This window comes from Geotrypetes seraphini, chromosome 6 (genome assembly GCF_902459505.1).
Source record: "Geotrypetes seraphini chromosome 6, aGeoSer1.1, whole genome shotgun sequence".
Classification (NCBI taxonomy): Eukaryota; Metazoa; Chordata; class Amphibia; order Gymnophiona; family Dermophiidae; genus Geotrypetes; species Geotrypetes seraphini.
The window spans coordinates 117,360,258-117,386,937 of NC_047089.1; the positions used below are offsets into that span (position 1 = coordinate 117,360,258).

At 47.7% G+C, this 26,680-nt stretch overlaps 1 protein-coding gene across 3 annotated transcripts in view; it reads right to left on the reverse strand.

The window, feature by feature from the left end:
* The window catches only part of EFNB2 (ephrin B2), a 496,270-nt gene that overhangs the window by 232,749 nt on the left and 236,841 nt on the right, over window positions 1-26,680 (reverse strand). The gene's annotated exons all lie outside the window — the stretch shown is intronic.

The following is a 26,680-nucleotide window of genomic DNA, read 5'->3' on the forward strand; positions in this document are numbered from 1 at the left end:
TTTTAGAGTTTCAGAGTCAAACCACACATACTTTATGACATCCCATCCCGATTTTGAGTAATATATTCCTGTAACTTCAGCGGATCCTCATAATGAACAGTCCTGTTACAATGAGTGACCCTCATAAAAGCTGGGTATAACAACCCGTACATCACTCCCAATTCCTTTAGCTATGGGCAAAGTGCCAGAAATTGTTTTCTCATATCTGCTGTGGCCTTTGCAAAATCCAGTAAGATTCTTTTGATTCTTGCCATTTCAGGTTTCTTTTTTTCCTTAATAGCTTTTAAAATGGTCATGACAACCATCCAGAAATAAGTTCACCCACGGACACAGGTTCTTCCCCCACCTCAATTCCCACCCCCCCTCACACAAATCAACCAAGCTCCGCAAAAAAATACATAGAACACTGAAAAAACTAGCCTACTCTCACTATCCCCCAACAGACCTCACTAACACCCAGACCCTCCAAGGATTCTACCTAAACATAAGATCAATGAGAAACAAATCCATTCTTATCAAAGACTGGCTAACCGAAACCAACCCCGACCTAGTCCTACTCACGGAAACCTGGCTGCTATCAGATAAAGACATTATTATCAAAGATTGTCTTCCCCAAGGATTCAAGATCTTATCCCTAGCCAGAACTTGGGGAAGGGGAGGAGGACTAGCAATAATCTACAGAGACCACCTAAACTGCACCACTCTCAACTCCAAATCTTCCTCCAACTCTGAAACACTAGCCATCTCACTAACCTCAAAGTCATTGGCCTCCTCCCTAACAGTCACACTGTTCTACATCTCACCCAATAAATGGACTTTAGCCAAGGAGGACTTCGCAGAATGCCTACTAACTAACTCATTAGCAAGTCCATACAACCTATTATGCGGAGACATCAACATTCACCTGGAGCAGACAGACCAGCCAGATATATCAGACTTCTGGTCACTAATCTCCCAACTAGGATACTTCAAACCCCCGCCCACCAAAACCCACGAAAGAGGCCACCAACTAGACCTGGTGACATTCGCCACCAACAAACAAATCAACCCCAAATTCCTCTGGAACCAAGACAACTGGTCCGACTCCCTATGGTCCGACCATAAACTATGCAGCTTTACCATTCAGGGCCAACAAAAAAACACCAAAAACAGCAAAAAAAGAAACACCAAAACTCACACCTCCAGAGGTAAGATCGACCCGGTCGAATTCTGGTCCCACTATGAAACCACTGTTAAACAAAATGAAGAACTAGACCAACTTATGACCTCCTGGACCAAAGACAGCACAAACATTCTAGATGAAATAGCCCCCATAAAAACACGTAGAATCAGAACCCCAAACCAAGAGGGATGGTTTGACTCAGAGCTACAATTGTTAAAAAAGGACCTTAGAAAATTAGAAAGAATTTGGATTAAATCTGGAACCCAGGAGTACAGAGTAGTTTGGAGACTCAAACTAAAAAACTACAAAAACCTCATCACGGAAAAACGAAAAAATTTCTACGCCCACAAAATCGGAAATGTCACAAACAACAGTAGCAACCTCTTTAAACTGGTCAACGACCTCTACAACCTAGAGACACTCACCGAAATCCACGATGACGAATCTTCATTAATCGCTAACACCCTAGCAGACTTCTTCAACTCTAAGACACAGAAACTAAGATCATCGTTAACTTTCCCCCCAAACCCCCACGGGGATTTCCCTATCCTGCCGGACACAGACAGGACTACACGAGACCCAGGGTCCAGAACGGACCTAAGCTGGAATCAATTCACTACCATCGACTGGCATACCTTCAACAAATACTTTAACAAATACACCAACTCCTTCTGCAGACTGGATACCTGCCCCCCACACAGTCTGAAAACTGCACCGATCCACTTCAAAGCCAATATGCTGGCATGGACAAACCACCATCCACAGGAAGCTTTCCAGCAGAACAGGGCCATATTTCGATAACCCCAATCATAAAAAACACAAAAGAACCACCCAATTCACCGTCTAATTACAGACCAATTGCAAGTATCCCACTATTCACCAAAATAACTGAAAGGGTGGTAAATACCGAGCTAACCACATATCTGGAAAAATTCAACATCCTAAACGAAAATCAATCAGGTTTCCGCTCTGACCACAGTACCGAAACCATCATAGCCTCTCTTCTAGACAATTTACACACACTCTTCAGCCAGGGCTCCAGCGCATTGATCGTGCAACTCGACCTGAGCAGTGCTTTCGACTTAGTCGACCACAACATTCTTTTAGACTACCTTGCACTCATCGGTATCTCCGGCCAGGTCCTCAACTGGTTCCAGGGATTCCTAAGAAACAGATTATACCGAGTATTTAAAAATGACTCCTTTTCATACAGCTGGGACAACTCCTGTGGTGTTCCGCAGGGCTCCCCCCCTGTCCCCCACCCTGTTCAATGTCTACCTTGCCTCCCTGGGTAATCTTCTGCAGAGCCACAAACTCAAATTCTTCATATACGCAGATGACATCACAATAGTCATCCCGCTATCCAGCTTCACACCAGAATTCCTCACCTCCAGTGTTCCCTCTAAGCTGCGCTGGCGTGCGCTGGCGCACAAAATATTAGGTCGCAGCGCACAAGTTTCTCGTCACAGCGCAGGACCGGCAAGATTGACTCATTTGAACTTCCTGCATCAGCATCGGAAGCGTGCGCTGGGCCGGAGAGATCTTGGGGAGCCTCCGACAGTGGCTTTCTCCCCTCTCTGCAGCTCTCCTTTACTTCCCAGCGCAGCGATTCACGAAGGCAGCCTCGGGGCTTTTGCTGAGTCGCGGCTGCCTCTGATGATGCAACTTCCTCTTTCCTCAGAGGCGGCGCGACACAACAAAGGACCCGAGGCTGCCTTCGTGAATCGCTGCGCTGGGAAGTAAGAAGAGCTGCTGGGAGGGGAGAAAACCACTATCAGTCTGGGAAGCTGCTGGGCAGGGGAAAAAAGGGACAGCTGCTACTGGAAAGGGAGAAGGAGAGATGCTTCTGGGAGGGGAGGAGGGAAAGGAATCTGGGAAGCTGCTGGGCCAGGAAAAAAAAGGGACAGCTGCTACTGGAGAGGGAGAAGGAGAGATGCATCTGGGAGGGGAGGAGGGAAAGGAATCTGGGAAGCTGCTGGGCCAGGAAAAAAAAGGACAGCTGCTACTGGAGAGGGAGAAGGAGAGATGCTTCTGGGAGGGGAGGAGGGAAAGGAATCTGGGAAGCTGCTGGGCAAGGAAAAAAAGGGACAGCTGCTACTGGATAAGGAGAAGAAGGAGAGATGCTTCTGGGAGGGGAGGAGGGAAAGGAATCTGGGAAGCTGCTGGGCTAGGAAAAAAAGGGACAGCTGCTACTGGAGAGGGAGAAGGAGACGGAGAGATGCTTCTGGGAGGGGAGGAGGGAAAGGAATCTGGGAAGCTGCTGGGCAAGATAAAAAAAGGGACAGCTGCTACTGGAGAGGGAGAAGAAGGAGAGATGCTTCTGGGAGGGGAGGAGGGAAAGGAATCTGGGAAGCTGCTGGGCAAGGAAAAAAAAGGGACAGCTGCTACTGGAGAGGGAGACGGAGAGATGCTGCTGGGAGGGGAGGAAGGGAAGAGAGTTACTGCTGGACAGGAGGCTGGGAGAAAGAAAGAAAGGGGGCAGGCAGGGAAACAGAAGGAAAGAAGAGAAACAGAAAAAAAGAAAGAAAGGTCAGGGAGAGAGGAAGAAAAAGTTGGGGGAGGGAATGAGGTGTGGAGGAGAGAAAGCATACAGGCTGATAGAAGGGAAGAAAGATTGGATGCACAGTCAGAAGAAGAAAGTGCAACCAGAAATCACCAGACAAGGTAGGAAAAATGATTTTATTTTAAATTTAGCAAAGTGGAGGCAGTATTACCACAGTTTTCAAAGGAATTTGCCCAAATAACTTAATAGTTAACTGGGTAAATTCCCAGAGATGAAAACTTCCCTTCACTTACTATGCACAGTTCTGAATTTATATCTGCTGTCTATATTTTACAATATGGTCCCCTTTTACTAAACCGCAATAGTGGTTTTTAGCGCAGGGAGCCTATGAGCGTCAAGAGCAGTGCTGGGCATTCAGCGCAGCTCCCTGCGCTAAAAACTGCTATTGTGGTTTAATAAAAAGGATGGAGGGTATATTTGTCTATTTTTGTATGCTATAAAAACCAAATACAGAGAGAGACTGAGAGCTGTTGACGAAGAGCTACGTGTGTGTCTTTCTTCCATTCCAGCCAGAATATCAGCTTTGTGTTCAGCCAAACAGGCCCAGGTTTCGCACTGAATAAAGTATTTTATAATTTTTATAATTTTTATTTCATAATAAAGTAATTATAAAATACTTTCTTTGTGTTTATTTGATTCCTATTCAAGAGAATTACTTTATATATAGTCAATATAGGCAGAGAGTTAAATTTTTTAACATTTTCTAATGGTGGTGTGCCTCGTGATTTTTTTCATGAAACAAGTGTGCCTTTGCCCAAAAAAGGTTGAAAAACACTGGTCTAGAAATTGAAAGCATCAAACGTATTGTCTTCTGGACTGTTTTTAATTTACAGTTTACACATATGGATGTAACAGACATAACTACATTTGTTGTAAAACATTTATTAAGATATCATTTCATCCCTACAATTTCTGTGTTCTTAAAAATATTATTTAACGTTATTTAATTTAGCGTGTAGGCCTAAAATTCCTTTGAATACCTCGTCCTCATGTATCAGCAACTTTGACAACATATTTATTTGGCTCATAACTTGCTGGCGCCCGATATTTTTAGCTCACAGTGAAAAAAGTTTGCTCACAACACCCGCCCGCTTAGAGGGAACACTGCTCACCTCCCTCTCAAATACACTCAACCAGATAGAACTCTGGATGCAATCCTACAGACTGAAACTAAACCCCGACAAAACAAAATTTTTCCTTGCTAGCCCCAAAGACAAAATATTAGACACCACAATTCAAGTAAAAGGATCGACCTTTCCCCTTGAACAAACCCTAAAAATACTAGGAGTCACACTGGACCCTGGAGAAGCACACCGACAATACAGTTAGGAAAAGCTTCTCGGCGCTCTGGAAATTACTCACCATAAAAAAATATTTCGACTACACGTCATTCCGCCTTCTAGTCCAATCCTCCGTTCTTAGCATACTAGACTATTGTAATATCATTTACCTGAGCTCCACGAAGAAAAACACCAGAAGACTCAGAATGATCCAAAACACCGCTGTCCGCCTTATATTCGGCTTGAAAAAATGGGACCATGTTACCCCTTTCTACCACAAACTTCATTGGCTGCCATTGGAATCCAGAGTCCTATTTAAATTCGCTTGTTTCTGCTACAAAACAGTATTCGGTCTAACCCCAAACTACATCAACCCACACTTCATCCTGAATAACAGAAATAAGAACCCCAGCAGAATCCAGTTATTTGCTTTCCCCTCCCTAAAACTCTGTCACTCCAATAAATTCTTCAACAAAACCCTCGCCTTCCAGGCTGCCAAGCTAAACCCATGGATAGCCCAATTAATCCTCGAGGCTCCAACCTACCTCAGCTTTAGAAAACTACTCAAAATACACCTCTTCCAAAGCCACGACACTTAATGGCCCCCCTCCTCATAGATCCCCCCTCCCCCCCCCTCTATCTCGCCCCTCCTCCCCCCCCGACCCACCTTTTCCTTCTCCCCAATCTTATCTTCTCCCCTGCCTGCATCCCTGCTCATTTCAACACCTAACTTCACGCAACTCTGTTCAACTATTACTTAACTGCATGTAACTATGTTTAATTAATGTGAACCGCATGTAACGATGCACGTAACTATATTTAATTAATGTAAATCTGTTCAACCAACTCTTAACTGCATGTAATCCATGTTTAACTAATGTGAACCGCCTAGAACTCACTGGGTATGGCGGTATACAAGAATAAAGTTATTATTATTATTATTATTATATATTGTGGCTCATGTGACAGTGGACCATCAGGAGTTGATTCTGGTCAACGTCTATGCTCCTAATATCTAGAATAAACAATTTTTTAGGAACCTTATTCGACATACTCAGGCTACCTCTACTGTACCTGCTATTATGGGGGGAGATTTTAACTCAGTCTATGACCCCTTAGTGGATAGATCAGCCCCAAAAGGGTGGCTCCCATTGATTATACCAGAGGGGTACCATTATTATGTTCTGCTTTGGAACTCCAAGGTGTGGAGATTTTTTCACCCGGATGGTAGGAATTATACTCACGTCTCCAGAGCCCATGGGACCATGTCCCGTATAGACTACTTGCTGCTTTCAGACTTGCTCAGACCCCATCTTGTTGGAGCTGGGATTGGACATAAGCACATAAGAATTTCCTCTGCCGGGTCAGACCAGGGGTCCATCGTGTCCAGCAGTCCGCACCCACGGCGGCCCCCCATGTCCATGACCTGTCATTGGACCTTACCTAAGTCTTTCATCCACTATTCATTTAATACCTGTACCTATACCCTTCAATCCCCTTATCCTTCAGGAAGTCATCCAATCCCTTTTTGAAGCCCAATATTGTACTCTGCCCTATCACCTCCTCTGGAAGCATATTTCAGGTGCCCACTACCCTCTGAGTGAAGAAGACTTTCCTAGCGTTCATTTTGAATCTGTCTCCTTTCAATTTTTTCTGAATGCCTTCTTGTTTTTTTGGGCCCGGCTAGCCTGAAGAATCTGTTCTTCTCCACCTTCTCTATGCCTTTCATGATCTTATAAGTCTCTATTATATCCCCTCTAAGTCTCCGCTTCTCCAGGGTAAAGAGCCCCAGCTTCTCCAACCTTTCAGCATACGAAAGGTTCTCCATGCCCTTTATCATCCATGTCACTCTTCTCTGGACCCTCTCGAGTATCGCCATATCCTTCTTAAGGTACGGCGACCAATACTGGACACAGTACTCCAAATGTGGGCGAACCATCACTCGATACAATGGTAGAATAACCTCCTTTTCTGGTAGTGATACCCTTTTTGATTATGCCCAACATTCTGTTCACTTTCTTTGAGGCTGCTGCACATTGCGCCGCTGGCTTCATCGTTTTATCCACCAAAACCCCCAAGTCTTTTTCAATGCTACCTTCCCCCAGTATCCTCCCTCCCATCGTATAGCTGTACATTGGGTTCCTCTTCCCCACATGCAAGACCTTACATTTTTCTACATTGAAGCTCATCTGCCATCTTATTGCCCATTCACTCAGTCTGTTTAGGTCTCCTTGTAATTCTTGGCAATCCTCCACGGTTCTGACTCTACTGGAGAGTTTTGTGTCGTCTGCAAATTTTATGACTTCGCACTTCGTCCCTGTTTCCAGGTCGTTTATGAATATATTGAACAGCAGTGGTCCCAACACTGACCTCTGTGGGACCCCACTTGTGACCCCTATCCAGTCCGAGTAGTGTCCCTTTACACTTACCCTCTGTTTCCTATCTGCCAGCAAACTTCTGAGCCATCTGTGCACGTCCCCTACCACCCCGTGGCTCCACAGTTTCCTCAGTAGGCGCTCATGGGGTACCTTGTCGAAGGCTTTTTGGAAATCAAGATATATGATGTCTACGGGGTCACCCTTGTCCAATTGCTCACTTATTCCCTCAAAGAAATGCAGTAGGTTAGTTTGGCATGATCTTCCTTTACAGAAACCATGCTGGCTTGTTCTTATCAGATTATTATTTTCTAAATGCTCATTGATACTTTCCTTGATTAAGGATTCGGCCATCTTTCCCGGAATCGAGGTTAAGCTTACCGGGCTATAGTTTCCTGGGTCACCCCTCAATCCCTTTTTGAAGATAGGTGTAACATTCGCTATCCTCCAGTCCTCCGGGATTACCCTTGTTTTCAAGGTTAGGTTGCAGATCTGCTGCAGTAACTCCGCTGTTTCGTCTCTGAGCTCTTTCAGTGTTCTCGGGTGGATTCCGTCCGGGCCCGGAGATTTGTCAGATTTTAGTCTATCTATCTGCTTGAGTACGTCTTCGAGGCTTATCTCAATGCATGATAGTTTTTCCCCTTGATCTCCCCTGAAGATCTTTTCCGGTTCCGGCACATTGGATGTGTCTTCCCCTGTAAAGACGGATGAGAAGAACGTGTCCAGTCTGTCAGCCACCTCTTTTTCTTCCTTCACAACTCCCTTCCTGCTGCCCTCATCCAGAGGTCCCACCTCCTCCCTCACCGGCTGCCTTCCTTTCACATATCAAAAGAATGGTTTAAAATTTCGTGCTTCCTTGGCTAATCTCTCCTCGTATTCTTTCTTTGCTTTTCTGACCACTCGGTGACATTCTTTTTGTTGCTTCCTGTGCTCTTTCCAATTTTCTTCGGTTTTGTTCTTTTTCCCACATCCGAAATGTACTTTTCTTGTCTCCTATCACTTTCTTTACTTCAGTTGTTATCCATGCCGGGTCTATTGCTTGATTCTTTTTGCATCTTTTTCTAAATCTGGGTATATGCAGGTTTTGCGCCTCATTTACCGTGTCTCTGAATAAGGACCAGGCTTGCTCCACAGTCTGCGCTTTCTTAATGCTGTTTTTGAGTTTTTTTCTCACCATTCGTCTCATGGCGTCATAGTTCCCTTTCTTGAAGTTAAACATTGTTGCAATGGTTCTCTTTCCCTTTGGTAACCCTACCTCCACTTTGAATTGGATCATGTTGTGATCACTGTTGCCTAAAGGTTCCACTACTTCCACTCCCTTTGCAGGTCCTTTTAGCCCATTGAGGATTAGATCCAGAATCGCTGACCCTCTCGTTGGTTCCTTGACAAGTTGTTCCATGAAGCAGTCTCGTACAGCCTCCAGGAACTCCGTCTCCTTTGTGCATGTTGAAGTTCCAAGACTCCAGTCTATTCTGGGATAGCTGAAGTCTCCCATAAGTATGGTGTTTGTGTTCTTGCATTCCCGCCTCAATTCGGCTTCCATTACTGTATCAATTGCTTCAGATTGCCCAGGTGGACGGTAGTACAGACCCATCTTTATGTCGGTTCCGTACTTTTCCTGGTATTTTAACCCATAGGGATTCCGGTTGGTCATTTGTTGCTGCCGCATCCACCCTGGTTGATTTAATGGTGTCCTTGATGTATAGTGTGATTCCTCTTCCTTTCTGATGTATCCTGACTCTTCGGTAGAGCTTGTACCCTTGCAGAACTATGTCCCAATTGTTTTCCTCATTCCACCATGTTTCTGTGATCCCTATGATGTCTAGCCTCTCATTATTGGCCATGACTTCTAATTCCCCCATTTTGTTTTTTAGGCTCCGTGCATTAATGTACATGCAGTTCAAGTCCTGGTATTTACCCTTCCCTGTTTTCTCTTGTGCTACGTCTTTCTTTCCATCCCCTCCCTGACTTGCTGATTCCTGAATTTAGTCTCTTTTGTCTTCCCCTTGCGGTATGTTCCTATTGACCTCCTCTCGTTCCTTCCCTTCATCCTGCTCCATTTTGACTTCCCCTTGTAGTACACTCCTCCTACGTTTCGTCCGGCTTCCCTGCTTTTTTAGCTCCTGTTGTTTGCCATCTGCGTCTTCCCAGCCGTTTTCCCACTCAGTATCTTCTCGGGATACTGTCTTCCGAAACGTCGACACCAGGTCAACTATCGGCTTTCCCCGTCTACTTAGTTTAAAGCTTGCTCGATTGCTCTTCTGATGTTACATAAGATACATAAGCAATGCCTCTGCCGGGTCAGACCTGAGGTCCATCGTGCCCAGCAGTCCGCTCACGCGACGGCCCAACAGGTTCAGGACCTGCATAATAATCCTCTATCTATACCCCTCTATCCCCTTTTCCAACAGGAAATTGTCCAATCCTTTCTTAAACCCCAGTACCGTACTCTGCCCTATTACATCCTCTGGAAGCGCATTCCAAGTCTCCACCACCCGCTGAGTAAAGAAAAACTTCCTAGCATTTGTTTTGAATCTATCCCCTTCCAATTTTTCCGAATGCCCTCTTGTTCTTTTATGTTTTGAAAGTTTGAAGAATCTGTCTCTCTCCACTCTCTCTATGCCCTTCATGATCTTGTAGGTCTCTATCATGTCTCCTCTGAGTCTCCGCTTTTCCAGGAAGAAGAGCTCCAGCTTCTCCAGTCTTTCTGTGTATGAAAGGTTTTCCATGCCCTTAATCATTCGTATCGCTCTCCTCTGGACCCTCTCAAGTATTGCCATATCCTTCTTAAGGTGCGGTGACCAATACTGAACACAGTACTCCAGGTGCGGGCGCACCATTGCCCGATACAACGGCAGGATGACTTCTTTTGTTCTGGTCGTAATACCATTTTTAATAATACCCAACATTCTGTTTGCCTTCTTCGCGGCTGCTGCGCATTGCGCCGTTGACTTCATTGTTGTATCCACCAGTACACCCAAATCTCTTTCAAGGTTACTTCCCTCTAATACTAATCCCCCCATTTGGTAGCTGAACATCGGGTTCTTTCTCCCTATATGCATGACCTTGCATTTCCCTACATTGAATTTCATCTGCCATTTATTCGCCACTCCTCCAGTTTGCTTAGGTCCCTTTGTAGGTCCTCACACTCTTCCGTAGTTCTGACCCTTCTACAGAGTTTAGTGTCATCCGCAAATTTTCACATTTCGTCCCCGTTTCCAGGTCATTAATACATTATTAATATGTTATTTGCTAGTTGTCTAGTCCCCGCCGTACTCAGGTGTAATCCATCTCTCTTGAAGAGCTTGTTCTTGCCCCAGAATGTTGTCCAGTTCCTCACGAAGAGAAAACCCTCTTCCTCACACCATCTCCTCATCCACGCATTTATTGATTGTAGTTCTGATTGCCTCCTTGCTTCTGCCTTCGGTACCGGCAGGATCTCTGAGAAGGCTATCCTCTGGGTCCTCATCTTCAGTTTCCTTCCTAAGATCTTGAACTGTTCAGTAAGTGCATTTTGGTTATAATCTCTGCTGGCGACATCGTTGGTCCCGACATGGACTATCACTGCTGTCTCTTCCGTCTCAGCTCCCTCCAGGATTCTTTCAATTCTGTCGACAATGTCATTCGTTCTTGCTCCTGGGAGACAAGTCACCAGCCGATCCTCTCTCCCTCCCAGCTATGTGACTGTCTACTTGCCTTAGGATGGAGTCTCCCACCAGGATTGCAGATGTCCCCTTTTTCAGTCTCCCCTGCGGACGGAGGTCCGTGTCTCTGATGCTCTTCGTTTCTTCTCCCTTTAGGCCCTGGTGAAATCCTGCATCTTCTTTCTCCGAGACTTCTCCAAGGGTACCTTCTACCGTGGTGTCAGATGGTTCTTGTCCTCTGTCTTGTGCGTCTTCTTCGATCTTGCTCTGCTCGTATTCCTGCTCCTCCACCTTCCTGTAGGCATCTTTGATGAACTTCTCAAGCTCCCTGACTTGTTCCTCGATTCGCCTCTCTCGCAAAGGGTCTTCGGCTGTCTTGAATGGGTCTTCAGAGATGTAGAGTCCCTCCAGCTCCTGGATCCTGTGCTTCAGTCGACTGACTTCACTCTTCAGGCTCCTCAGTTCCTGACATCAACCGCACACATACGACTGCCACCCCGAGGGGAGGTAGTCGTACATGTGGCAGGCTGTGCAGTGCACTGGTAAGCACATCCTCCGGGTTCCCTCTGCTGCCATGCTTGTCTGCCTTCTAGGAGTCCTGGTACCTTTGCTGGTGTGCTCCCTCCTGTTGCTTGGCTCTTCTTTACCTTTTTTGTGTGTGCCTTCTTGGTGTGTGCTCTCTCCTTAGTCTCCCTCCCTCTCTTGCTACTTTCTGTGCCTGTTGCTACTCTTTCGATTGTGTGCTTGTGTTCTACCTCCTAGGCCTTCCCCTTCATGTCTTCTGTCCCTGCCACTTATCTTCTATGCCCTCCTAGCCTGACGTTTCCCTTTGTTCATGTGTGTGTGTGGTCCTCCTGGCCCCTTTGCCTATACTTGCTTGTATGAGTATGCTTCCTTCCTCTCTTGCCACTCAAGTACCTTGCTGTCCTGCTTGGGATTTCTGGACTTAGCGACCCGGCCCTTCCCAAGGCACTTCACAAAGGCGCTCTCGCTAAGGTGAGCGCCTTTGCTGCTCGCCTTTGCTACGCGCCGAACGGCTGCGCCATTGGCTCCCCCCTATTAAGGGGGAGTCCGGCCGAAGTCGCTGATGCTGATGCGGTGGGCGGAGCTAACTCTTGCCGCTGTCTCCCTCTCTTCACCCTCTGCCTTCTCGTACCTTCTCCTGCCGCTACTGCCTCCTCTCCACGCGGCCCTTAGTCCTCTGCGCCGCGGCTCCTTCCTATTAAGGGGGAGTCCGGCCGAAGTCACTGATGCTGACGCAGTGGGCGGAGCTAACTCTCGCCGCCGCTGTCTCCCTCTCTTCGCCCTCTGCCTTCTCCTACCTTCTCCTGCCGCTGCTGCCTCCTCTCCACGCAGCCCTGGACCATCATGTATTTCAGACCACTCCTTTGTGTGGACGGAGCTGCAGGAGGCGGGGGGTCCTCGAGTCCCTTCACTCTGGGGATTTCTGAAGTCACTTTATTATGATACTAAATTCCATGAGTTTCTGTAGGTGAAGTGGAGGGAGTATTCCGAGTTCAATCAGGGATCCACTTCTCAGCAGGTTCCTTTGGGAGGCAGCCAAAGCGGTGCTGCGTGGTGAAATTATCTCTTATGTGGCCCATAAAAAGTGGGCAGTAGCAGCTGAGTTGAGGAGGTGGGAACGTCAAGTTCGGCTTGATAGGCAACGGTATGGGGCCTCAGGGTCCCAGTCTCATAGAGCGGAGTGGCTGACCTCTCAACTACCCTTAATCACCTTATTCAGGAAAAGGTTCAGAGATCAGCTCTTTATTTTAAATTCCAACTTTTTAAACATGCTAATAAACCAGGGGCTCTGCTAGCTAAGCTGATTGCCCGGGAGCGGGGGCCAAGTAGGGTGTTGAGGGTATTTAATCATTACGGGGACTTGGTTCATGACAACGGAGCTGTCCGGCAGGCATTTCTTACTTTCTTTGCGTTCTTATATAGCCCGCCTGATAATATGGGATTGGACTATTCTTCATATCTGACTAATGTGGATCACCCTTCTTTGTCGGACACATAACAGCACGCGTTAAACTTGCCTTTCCATGAGGAGGAGATGTCTTATCTCATCAGGCTTAGCTCCCTGTGGAAGGCATCCAGTGGGGACGGCTTGGTGGCAGAATTCTATAAGATTCTTCAACAGCAGATATCCAGCTGTTTGGCAAAGGTATTAAATTCCTATATTGCAGAAGTAGAATTACCATTTTCCCTCCGTGATGCTTTAATTATCATACTTTTGAAGCCTGGAAAGGAATCTCAGGCATTAGATTCACACCAGCCTATTTCTCTGTTATCATATGAAGCTAAATTATTTGCAAAGATTTTGGCAAATAGAATGGCAAAGGTGCTCCCCAATCTTTTGCTGTCGTCCCAGGTTGGATTCGTCCGGGGTAGAGAGCTGCACGGGAACGGGGACGACGGGAATCCCGCAGGACCCGCGGGGATCCCGCAGGTTCCCCCTTGGGGTCACAGGGATCCCGTGGGGACGTCCCTCGTGCTCTCAGGGATCCCACAGGGTTCAATGCCTTTCCTACCTGCCCTGCTGCGAGGCCTCATCTTCCATTTTCTGCCTGCCCTGCTGCAGCACACATAGCCAATCGGAAGTCTTCCCCGATGTCAGCGCTGACGTTGGAGGGAGGGCTTAAGCAAAGCCCTCCCTTCCTCCGACGTCAGCGCTGACATAGGGAAGACTTCCGGTCGGCTGTGTCCGGCAGGGCAGGTAGGGAGAAGGCAGTGGCGTACCAAAGCGGGGACGGTCCGCTTACCTTTGTGGCGCTTCCCCCGATTGATCGACAACAGGCCCTGCCGTCAAACCTCCCTGCCCTGTAGCCGCGAATCTAAATTACCTTCTTACAGCAGCTTCAATTCTCCAGCTGCTGTAAGAAGGTAATTTAGATCCGCGGCTACAGGGCAGGGAGGTTTGTTGGACTGGGCCTGTTCTGTTTTCGGTCGGGTGGGGAAGCGCCACAAAGGTAAGGGGCAGGGAGGGAGAAAGGGAGGAAAGGTGGAGTGGAGATGAAAAGACGCTTAAGGGAAATGGGTAAAACTGAGGAGGGAGAAGGACGCTGAAAGCACTGGGGAAGACAAAGGGGTGGAGAAGAACGCTGAAAGGACATGGGGAGGACGGGAGGGGAGGAGAAGGACGCTGAAAGCACATGAGGAAGACAGAGGGGGGATAAGGACCCTGAAAGGACATGGGGAAGACAAAGGGGTGGAGAAGGACGCTGAAAGGACATGGGGAAGACAAAGGGGTGGAGAAGGACGCTGAAAGGACATGGGAAGACGGGGGGGGAGAAGGACGCTGAAAGGACATGGGAAAGACAGAGAGGGGAGAAGGACGCTGAAGGGACATGGGGAAAACAAAGGGGTGGAGAAGGACGCTGAAAGGACATGGGGAGGATGGGAAGGGGGGAAGGATGCTGAAAGCACATGTGGAAGACAGAAGGGGGAGAAGGATGCTGACAGGACATGGGGAAGATGGGGGAGAGAAGGACGCTGAAAGGAAATGGGGAAGAGAGAGTGGGGAGAAGACGCTGGCAGGGAAGAAGACAGAGATGCCAGACTATGGGGGGAGTGGAGGGAAGAAGATGGGTGCCAGACCAATTTGGAAGGGGGGAGAAAGGGAGAGGCACAGTAACAGAGCAAATGGAAGACGCAGAGAGAAGAGAGACAATGGATGGAAGGAATTGAATGAGAACATGAGGAAAGCATAAACCAGGCAACAAAGGTAGGAAAAAAATTCTTTTTTTTTTTTTTTTGCTTCAGGATAAAGGAGTATATTAGTTGTGTTGATAAAAATTTATAAACATTAGAGGCTCTGGTAGAAACCCGTTTACAAAGTATGTATTCTTCCCAATTAATATTTCCAAATAAAGTCTTTTTGCTTATTTTTAAATGGGTTTCTACCAGAGCCTTTAATTCAGTAGCATAATTAACTGAAATAACTATTTCTGAAGTTTATAGGGATGGGCGGGGATGTAGGGGATTCCTCGTGGGGACGGGCGGGGACGGAGGGGATTCCTCACGGGGAGGGGTGGGTACGGAGGGATTCCTGGCGGGGACGGGTGGGAGTCCTCACGGGGACAGGTGGGGACGGGTGGGACTTTGGCGGGGACGGGTGGGGACAGGTGGGATTTCTGTCCCTGCGCAACTCTCTAGTCCGGGGTCACTCAGTTTCAAAAAATCTATGATGCATCCTTCTCTCCCTGGAACGGGTGCTAATAAAGCTTTCGATAGCTCTGCCCACCCCTCTGACGTCACCGAGCAGAACTGGAGCTCCTTCTTAAAAGGGGAGGAGCCAACAGCAATCACTGCCTAGGAGAGCAGGGCAGCTGAGAGTCGGAGGCGATCGCTGCAGAAGAGAGCCGGGAGGCAGAGGCAGAGGAGAGCCGGGAGGCAAAAGGAGAGAAGCAGAGGGGAGAAGGCAGAAAACAATGAGGGGCAGCGGCGAGAGATAGCTCTGCCCACCCCTCCTCCAACATCACCAAGCAGAACCGGAGCTCCCCCTTAAAAGGGGAGGGGCCAACAGCGATCACTGTCTAGGAGAGCAGGGCAGCTGAGAGTCGGAGGCAATCACTGCAGAGGAGAGTCAGGAGGCAGAGCAGAGCTGGGAGGCAAAAGGAGAGAAGTAGAGGGGAGAAGGCAGAACACAGTGCGGGGCAGTGGTGAGAGATAGCTCCACCCACCCCTCCAACATCACCAAGCAGAACCGGAGCTCCCCCTTAAAAGGGGAGGGGCCAACAGCGATCACTGTCTAGGAGAGCAGGGCAGCTAAGAGTCGGAGGCGATTGCTGAAGAGGAGAGTCAGGAGGCAGAGCAGAGCTGGGAGGCAAAAGGAGAGAAGCAGAGGGGAGAAGGCAGGAGACAGTGAGGGGCAGTGGCGAGAGATAGCTCCGCCCACCCCCTGACGTCACCGAGCAGAACCGGAGCTCCCCCTTAAAAGGGGAGAGGCCAATGGCGCTCAGTCGTTCGGCGCACGTCGAAGGCGAGCATTAAAGGTGCATGCCTTTGCGAAGGGCCTTCAGAAGGGACGAGCCACCACTGAAGGAGACCACAGGTACAGAGGACTCACAGCCGGGCAGACACAGCAAGCACAGATACAGAGGCCACACAGCCGGGCAAACACAGCAGGTAGAGAGGACTCAGAATCAGGCAGACGCAGAGATCACAGCAGGTACAGAGGACACAGCAGGCACAGAGGACTCACAGCTGTTGCAGAGGACATCCGCAACAGACATGGAGGACAGACATGGATGCAGCAGACAGAAGCAGGAAGTTTAGCTACCCAGTGTTTTGCTTCGTCTGCCATATGTATGACTACCTCCCCTCTGGGAGGCAGTCTTACGTTTGCACTTGATGCGGAGAACTGGAGAGCCTGAAGAAACTAGTCAGACTCCTGGAGGGCAGAATACTGGAACTGGAGGCACTTAGTGCAGTGGAGGAGGAGGAGAACATCAAGGATACAGAGAACATCAAGACAGAGGAAACCATCGAAGAACAAGTCCGAGAGCTGAAGAAGTTCATAGAGGAGGCATACAGGGAGACCGTGGAAAATCACCAGCAACAGTGGAACTGCTGGGACACATCTACAGAGAGTTGGGACCACCAACAGCAACGGGATCTGGAGGCAGCAGAGAGGACCCACAAGAAGACATGTCCGGTGCAAGCCAACGCCAAGATGAGAGAAGATGGGTGTGCGCGGAGGACACGGACCTATGGCTGAAGAGATGGACACAGACCTGCGGCTGGAGAAGAAAGAGAAGATAGAGGGGACAGCAATAATCGTGGGGTACTACATTATCAGACAAGTTGACAGCCACATAGCAAGAGGAAGACAGGATCGGTTGGTGACCTGCCTACCAGGAGCCAAGGTAGAAGACATGTTGAGCCGCATCGACAGGATCGTCAACAGCATGGAAGAAGAAGATACGGCAGTGGTGATCCATGTGGGGACGAACAACATGAGCATCAGGAACTACAACAGAGAAGTACTGAAGGACCAGTTCCGGATGCTAGGAAGGAAGCTGAAGACCAGAATGCAGAGGATAGCATTCTCGGAGATCCTGCAGGTACCCAGGGCAGATGATAAGAGACAGATGGAGCTGCAAGCAGTCAACACATGGATGCAGTGCTGGTGTGAGGAAGAAGGATTCCACTTTGTGCGCAACTGGACGACGTTCTGGGGGAGGAGCAAGCTATACAGGAAGGATAGACTCCACCTCAGCAGAGACGGAACAAGGCTACTTGTGAACAATATCAAGAGAGAAGTTGAGAAGCTTTTAAACTAGGAAGAAGGGGAAAACCGACAGTCGACCGAGAGAGAGAATCGATGATTCAGGAACCGGTATACCCAGAGGATACCATGCAGGAAGATGGAGGGGATGACTCACCAGATCACAGACAAGACAGACCAAAAGGTACACGAGAGAAGGACACGCAAGAAAGGAACAGACTGCAAACTCAAGTATATGTACATGAATGCAAAGAGCCTTAGAAATAAGATGAGTGAATTAGAAGCTGTGGCACAAAAGGACAACGTTGACATCATTGGCATCACATAAACATAGTGGACTGATGAAAATGTTTGGGACACGGTGCTACTGGGATACAAACTATACCGCAGAGACAGAGTGACACAAAAAGGAGGAGGCATTGCCATATACATCAAAGAGGGAATTGAATCTACTGGAGAGAACATGCCACAACAGACGGATAAGTTAGAGTCTCTATGGGTCAAAATTCCAGGAACAAATGGACCAGAAACAAGGATAGGCATCTACTACCGATCCCCAGGGCAGTCTGAAGAAATTGATGGAGAAATGATGGATGAGATTAAACGCAACTGCAAGGAGGCAACACAGTTATCATGGGCAACTTCAACTATCCAGGGATAGAATGGAACCTCGGCACCTCTGGCTGTGCTTGAGAGACCAAGTTCCTGGAAACAGTAGGCGATTGCTTCCTTGAACAACTTGTCAAGGAAAACACAAGAGGAAACACAAGTCTGGACTTAATTCTAAATGGGCTGCAAGGACCGGCACAGGATGTAGAAGTAGAGGGGATGCTGGGAAACAGCCATCACAATATGATCCGCTTGAACCTGGAAACAGGGGCAAAACATCGATCCAGAACGACGGCTACGGCGCTAAACTTCCAAAAAGGGAATTCCGAAAGGATGAGAAGGATGGTGGGGAAGAAGATTATAAAGAGGATAAACATTTTAAGGACGCTAGAGCAAGCTTGGTTTCTTTTTAAGGATACAGTAACCGAGGCACAAAATCTATATATACCGCGTATCAACAAGGGATCAAAGAGGAAAAAAATAAAAACCGGCATGGCTCACTATAGAGGTTAAGGAAGCGATCAGAGACTAAAAAAAAACCTCATTTAAGGAATGGAAAAGATCAAAAACGGACGAAAACTGGAATAAGCACAAACAACATCAACGCAGGTGCCGTAAGGCGGTAAAAGGGGCCAAAAGAGACTACGAGGAAAAAATAGCCAAGGAGGCGAAAAACTTCAAGCCGTTCTTTCGATATATTAAAGGGAAACGACCTGCGAAGGAAGCGGTGGGACCGTTGCATGACCAAGGAATAAAGGGAGCACTAAAGGAGGACGAAGCAATCGTAGACTGAACACGTTTTTTGCATCTGTATTTACCAAAGAGGATATACACGGCATACTGGAACCCATCAGACTATATGCTGGAAGTGAAAACGGGAAACTGACAGGGTTAACAGTCAGTTTGGAAGAAGTATGCAGGCCGATTGATAGGTTCAAGAGCGATAAATCCCTGGGACTGGATAGCATCCATCGAGGGTCATCAAGGAACTGAAAGGGGCCATAGCTGAACTGCTTCAACTAATAGCCAATCTGTCGATCAAAACGGGAAAGATTCTGGAGGACTGGAAGATGGCGAATGTTACGTCAATCTTCAAAAAAGGTTCGAGTGGAGACCTGGGCAACTACAGACTAGTAAGTCTGACCTCAGTACCGGGAAAGATGGTAGAAGCGCTGATAAAGGACCGCATCATTGATCACCTTGATGGACACGGTCTGATGAGGACCAGCCAGCACGGTTTCAGCAAAGGCAGATCTAGTCTGACAAACTTGTTGCACTTCTTCGAGGGAGTGAACAGGCAGACAGACAAGGGCGACCCAGTCGACATTGTATATCTGGATTTTCTGAAGGCGTTCGACAAGGTTCCACATGAATGACTACTTCGGAAAATTGCTAAGCCATAGAATCGAGGGTGAAAATACTCACGTGGATTAGAAACTGACTGGAGCATAGGAAACAGAGAGTGGGGGTAAATGGACAATACTTGGACTGGAAGAATGTCAACAGCGGGGTCCAGCAGGGCTCAGTGCTTGGACCCGTGTTCCTTCAATACTTTATAAATGATCTGGATATAGGAACTACGAGCGAGGTGGATTAAATTTGCGAACGATACAAAATTATCAGAGTAGTGAAGATGCAGGGGGACTGCGAAGATCTGCAACGTGACATAATCAGGCTCAAGGATTGGGCAACAACATGGCAAATGAAGGTTTAATGAAACATGGTAAATGAGGTTTAATGTGGATAAGTGAAGGTGATGCATGTTGGTAACAAAAACTCTCATGCATGAATACAGGATGTCCGTGGTGGTACTTGGAGAGACCTTCCAGAAAGAGACTTGGGAGTTCTGATCGATAAAGCCGTCCATGCAATGTGCGGCGGCGGTGAAAAGGGCGAACAGAATGCTAGGAATTATACAGAAGGGAATCACAAACAGATCGGAGAAGGTTATCATGCCGCTGTACTAGGGCCATGGTGCGCCCTTACCTGGAGTACTGCGTCCAGCACTGGTCGCCGTACATGAAAAAGGGACACGGTACTACTCGAAAGGGTCAAGAAGAAGAGCGACTAGGATGGTTAAGGGGTTGGAGGAACTGCCAAACAGCGAAAGATTAGAGCAGTGGTTCCCAACCCTGTCCTGGAGGAACATCCAGGCCAATTGGGTTTTCAGGCTAGCCCTAATGAATATGCATGAAGCAAATTTGCATGCCTATCACTTCCATCATATGCAAATCTCTCGTCATGCATATTCATTAGGGCTACCTGAAAACCCGATTGGCCCTGGTGTTCCTCCAGGACAGGGTTGGGAATCACTGGATTAGAGAAATTGGGCCTCTTCTCCCTCGAACAGAGGAGATTGAGAGGGAACATGATCGAAACATTCAAGGTATTGAAGGGAATAGACTTGGTAGATAAGGACAGGTTGTTCACCCTCGTCAAGTAGGGAGAACGAGAGGATACTCTCTAAAGTTCAAAGGGATAGATTCCGTACAAACGTAAGGAAGTTCTTCTTCACCCAGAGTGGTAGAAAACTGGAACAATCTTCTGGAGTCTGACATAGGGGAAAACACCTTCCAGGGATTCAAGACAAAGTTAGACAAGTTCCTGCTGAACAAGGACAAATGCTGATAGGGCTAGTCTCGGTTATGGCGCTGGTCTTAGACCAGAGGGCTGCCGTGTGAGCGGACTGCTGAGGCATGATGGACCACTGGTCTGACCCAGCAGCGGCAATTCTTATGTTCTTATGACCGAGTCCAGTGTGATTTTCTGTTTGTGGACTTTGTGTTTACGATTGGGGATACGTTTCTGTATGGATACGTGCTTTATATCGTTCTCCCAGGCGCAGATTTGGTGAATGGGGTCTCTTGGACCATTTTGCGGTGTGGCAGGGTACGAGACAGGGGTGCCCTTTGTCCCTGCTTCTCTTTGTGCTGGTCTTAGATTCAGTACTTCAGGATATTCAGGCTCACCCGAGATTGAAGGTGTGAACATTGGATTGGAGACTTTCAAGATCTCTGCCTTTGCCGATGACATTATAGTTCATATTACTAACCCTGAGAGATCTCTGCGAGCTCTTCTGGATACCTTTGTAAAGTTTGGCGATCATTCTGGATTTTGGCTCAATCTGGATAAGTCAGAATATCTGGTGACCCAGCCGGACTGGACACCCAGCTCGGCTTTTCACTGTCCTTTGCAGAAAACGCATGGCAGCTTCAAATACTTGGGTAGTTTTTGGGGAGCTGATCCTGCCCAGTTATATCAACTTAATATCCCTTCCATTGTTGCATTAACGGCGGCTCGTTTGGGCCAATGGTCTATGTTGCCACTGTCTCTTATGGGGCAGGTTAGTCTGTATGCGATGGTCATCTTTCCCAAGTGGCTGTATTGTCTGCAGACTCTCCCACTTCGGGTGACCTCCACGGATAACAACTTCTTGTAGCAGGCAGTGGCACATTTCTGTTGGAGGAGAAAAGAGAGCATCGCATGCGTTTCTAGCGGTTAATTGGGAATTGGTGAAGGGGCGACATGGGGATCCCTGATTTACACTTATATAGCTTGGCCTGCTTGCTTCGGCATAAGAACATAATAATTGCCACTGCTGGGTCCATCCTGCCCAGCAGTCCGCTCACGCGGTGGCCCCAAGGTCAAAGACCAGCGCTCTAAATGAGTCCAGCCTCACCTGCGTACGTCCCAGTTTGGCAGGAATTTGTACAGCTTAGTCTGAAACCCTGGAGGGTATTTTCCCTTACAACAGACTCCAGAAGAGCGTTCCAGCTCTCCATCAATATCTAGGTGAAGAAGAATTTCCTTACGTTTGTACGGAATCTATTCCCTTTCAACTTTTAGAGAGTGCCCTCTTGTTCTCCCTACCTTGGAGAGTGTGAACAGCCTGTCTTTATCTACTAAGTCTATTTCCTTCAGTATTTTGAATGTTTCGATCATGTCTCCTCTCAGTCTCCTCTTTTCAAAGGAGAAGAGGCCCAGTTTCTCCAATCTCTCACTGTACGGCAACTCCTCCAGTCCCTTAACAATTTCAGTCGGTCTTCTCTGGACCCTTTTGAGTAGTATCGTGTACTTCTTCATGTACGGCGACCAGTGCTGGATGCAGTACTCCAGGTGAGGGCACACCATGGCCCAGTATAGCGGCATGATAACCTTCTCCGATCTGTTCGTAAGCCCCTTCTTTATCATTCCTAGCATTCTGTTCGCCCTTTTTGCCGCCGCAGCACATTGTGCAGACGGCTTCATCGACTTGTCGATCAGAACTCCCAAGTCTCTTTCCTGAGAGGCCTCTCCAAGTACCACCCCGGACATGCTGTATTCGTGCATGAGATTTTTGTTACCGACATGGATTACAGTGTTCTCCCCAGAAATTTTTTCCAGCCGGATGGCATGAAAAAGTTGCCGGGCAGGGCAGGGATGGGGAAATTTGGTGGTGGGGAAAATGAAAAGGTACTTTTACTAAGGCTTGCTAGCCATTTTAACACACGCTAAACGCTAACGTGTCCATTATAGTTTATGGATGCATTAGCGTTTAGTGTGCGCTAAAATAGCTAGCACACCTTAGTAAAAAGATCCCTAAATGTGCACTATTTTTATTAGTTAATTGTTATTAATTACTACTGTATTTTCCAATGCTCAATCTGACTTTCTTTTTTAAGGTTTGACACTTAGGAAGTGTTCCAGTAGCGTTTAAGCCACCCTTGAAAAAAGCAATGCAGATTCTCTTATTCCGAATAACTAATGACCAGTATCAAACCTTCCATTTCTTTCAAAACTACCGTACTTCAAACTCAAGTTGAATCAGTTAATGATTTGCATCCCCGGCAATCTGTGTTTTAAGACACAGCAGAGACAATAGTTCCTGCCTTAGGGCTTCCTTCTGCAAAGCTGCGATAGCAATTCTGCCACAGCAAATGCACTGAAGCCCATAGGAATTGAATGGACTTTGGTGAATTTGCCATGGGAGAATTGCTACTTTAGCTTTGTAAAAGGGACCCTTACTTAGTGAACTCCATACTAGTCACCTAGAGACCAATGTTTCTCAACTTCTTCAAGCCAAATACCCCCCTAAGTCTAACAAATACCAACCGAGTACCCAACCCAAGCTCCACCCCTGACCCCAACCCCATTATAATAGTACTAATTGTAATGCATATTTCTTCCATTTCATTTTTCATGTACATCACAACCCTACTGTACAACCATTAAAATACTCCTCCCAATGTCAAAAATTATAAAAATCCTATTAATACAAAAATAATAATAATGCAAAATACATTTATAAGTCCAACTTTAAAAGCAAGGATAAGCCTCCCCCAATACACCCCCAAACAATAAGATGTATCATCTAGAAAAGTGTTTCTCTACAGCACTGCAACTGCATCAATAACTCCAGAACTACCATACATTCTTCAAGCATCCAGTCCCTACTCTATTAAATAATACCAGTTATGACCCTCCCACTGCAGAATCATTTTTTTTGGGGGGGCCAAGGGTTGCAACGGTTCATAGTCATTTGTGTGCGGGACTTCAGCGCACCGACATTTCAGCGCAGACAAATCAGCACAAGACTCCAGCAGGACGCCTAAAAAGTTACTTTTAAAGAGCTCCGATGCGGGGTGTGAGTGGGGAACCCCGCCCCCCCCAGTTTACTTCATACTGTTTGCACTGCCATTGGGGGGAGTTGTGGGTTGGAGCCCTCCATTATAGAGTAAACTTAACTTTTTCCCGATTTTTTTAGGAAAAAGTTCAGTTTCCTCTATAATGACACCCCCAACAAAAAATATGAAGTAAAGTGGGGAGTTCCCCCCCACACCCCCGTCAGAGCTCTTTAAAAGTAACTTTTTAGGCGGCGCGCTGAGGTCTTGAGTCAATTTGTCTGTGCTGAAATGTGGACGCGCCGAAGTCTCGCGCGCTTTTGTCCTATCACCGGTCAGAATTAGCTTTCACTATGTTTTATATTCCCAAATACCTGTAAACATAAATAAATAAATGTGCTTAGACTTTCAGACTTGTGTGTTTAAAGTCAAGGGTTGAATGGAAAGAGTTAATCCTAAATACAAGAAAGTCACAGGCAAATAATGAATTAGTTGTCCCAGTGGCACTCGGTGTCTCACCACCTGGGGCTCTGGCTGTAAACGGCCTTGGGATAGTTGTGTCTGGTTAGCGGTTTGGGGCTTGTGGGCGCTGCCAGAGCCAAGCTGCAGTGGGCAACAGGAGCCGGACATCCAGAGCCATGGCAGCCGTAGTTCCAGCCCCGGTACCGGGCATCTTCCACCCCCTTTTCCCCCGTTAGCCACTTGACTTGACTTGCCCCAAACCGATGCTGAGCAGGAGCTGCCGAAAGCCTTGCACCGTCAGCAGCTGTTGTCGCCATAGCGTGTGAAAAGCACGTGCAACGCCCGCTCCCGGTCCATGGCCAGCTCTAGCTCTACACTGTTTCCGCCACCGGCCGCGCAACGAGAACAAGGGCGGAGAGATGAGCATCGACAGCATCAGCCCTGCCCAGCCGCCCCTTCCCTCCCAATTCACACATCCGTCGGCAAAGTCGCTAGGCAAATCATAAGCTTCCCTCCATAGGTCAGCGACGGAGGGAAACTTACAATTTGCTTCGGACCTTCCTCGTTGCCGGGTCCTGTCTTCGCGGAAACAGAAAGCAGGCAGGACCCGGCAGCGAGTTGTAAGCTTCCATCCGTCGTTGACCAGTCTCCTGCCTTAGCCCGCAGCGAATTCATGCTTCGGGGCTCTAAGGTGTGTGTGCTGGCTTCCCTTCTCTTCTCCCCCCCCCCCCCCCGGATGTAACTTCCGGTTTCGGAGGGAAGAGAAGAGAAGCCGGCACACACACCTTAGAGCCCCGAAGCATGAGTTTGCATCTCCAAGCCGGTGAGAGGTGGTTATTTGAGGGGATTTTTTTACATTGAGCGGTGGCAGCTGCAGGATTCCCGACAGATGACAGCTGGGCGGTCATCTAAATTAGGCAGGCGGAGTGCCCGGCTAAAAGGCCCTGGGGAGAACACTGGATTACTTTGCACTTATCCACGTTGAACTTCATTTGCCATGTCGATGCCCATTTCTTGAGCTCGATTATGTCACTTTGTAGATCTTCACAATCCCCCTGTGTCTTCACTACTTGAATAACTTTGTATCATCCGCAAATTTAATCACTCTCACTTGTCGTACCAATGTCCAGATCGTTTAATAAAGATGTTGAAGAGCACGAGTCCCAGCACCAAGCCATGCAGCACCCCGCTGGTGTCACTCTTCCAGTCCGAGTATTGTCCATTTACCCCCATTCTCTGTTTCCTATGCATGTGGGGGATTAGTATAATAATACTTCCCACTTCTCCTCTTTGGCAATGGAACACGCCTTCTGTATCTCTTGGCATCTCTTTTATGTGTTTCAGGCTAGGCCGAGAATGCGTCCAGGCCACATTCGCCACTAGGGTGTTTTTCGATCTGCTCAGATGTGTTGGAAGGATCTTGCTAAATGGGGGGCTTTGACCCGCACTGTAGTCTTCTTTTAACACTCCGGGGGAATGGCGACCTTCGACCTGGATTGGAATCGGCAGTTTTTCAGACTTGGGAATCAAGGGATATCACGCTTCTTCATCATTTCATCATGTTCTGACGGCTGCGGACATGTTAAGTCCAGTGGGTTCCTTTGTGGGAATGGGGGGCTCATGGCCGGTGGTTTTCGTCCATTGCCAATTGGTCCTTGCCCCAGGTTTCATTATCAGATGCTGTGGTTAGCTGCTTACACGAGTTGTTTTCTCTTGAGGCAGTAGATCAGCTGTCCATTTCCCTCCTTTATAAACAACAATTAGTTCAGGGGCTTCCCCCATGGAAGCTTTCGGAGCTCCTGGATAAATGGACCGCTGATTTGGGTGTGGAATTGCCGGGGGCTGAGTTTCTTCATCTTATTCGCTTGATTCCCACCTGGGTAGTATCGGCAGAATTGAGGGAATGTCAATTTCGCATCATGTTTTGTGCTTATATCTCCCAACATCAACTTTATTTAATGGGGGGGGGGGGGTTAGCCACAGATTGTTGCAGATATTGCAACTGGGCTTCCAACACTTTTATTCATGCACTGTGGTCCTGCCCGATCATTGCAGATTTTTGGAAGGCGATTCTTCTTTATTTGGGGGATGTGTTGCAGCAATCTCTTTGACTTCATGCTGGCAGGATATTCTTGGGACAAGTGCAGGCTTTGCAGGTTCAGGGTAGGGGTGCCCGTCACTGGGTCCTGAAGGCTTGTCTTTTAGGTAAGAGGTGTATTCTCCAATTTTGGACACAGGTGGAGGCTCCTTCTTTTTGGCACTGGAGGAACCATTTACATACTCTTCTGTTATTGGAATTTCGGGCCTTAAATTTCACCTTCAAACGCTCTAAATCCTTTTATTCGGTCTGGGGACCATATATTCATAGGCTATCCCCTCATACTGGCAGTTATTTTCTTAACAAACATGGGGACTGTATTACCCATGCCACCTCGGCTGTTTCTAGGTTTCATCCTCCTGTGTCATATTTGTAGGGTTGGGATTGGGAGTTGGCGGGTAGGGAGATTGGTGAGGGGGTTACCTTTGGGGTTTGGGGGAGGGGTTCTGGTTTTCCAGGGGGAGGTGGGAGGCTTGGGGAGGGCTTGTTTCTTTGAGGAAGGAGGTTTGGGGGTTGGGTGGGGGCCTGGGGTTGGGGTTTCATTTGCATTGTGACTGACAAGGGGGGAGGAGGGTTGGGGGACATGTTTGATTTTGTAAAGCTTGATGATACATGCTGTACTCATTGTTTGCTGACAGCTTGCGTGGTCTGT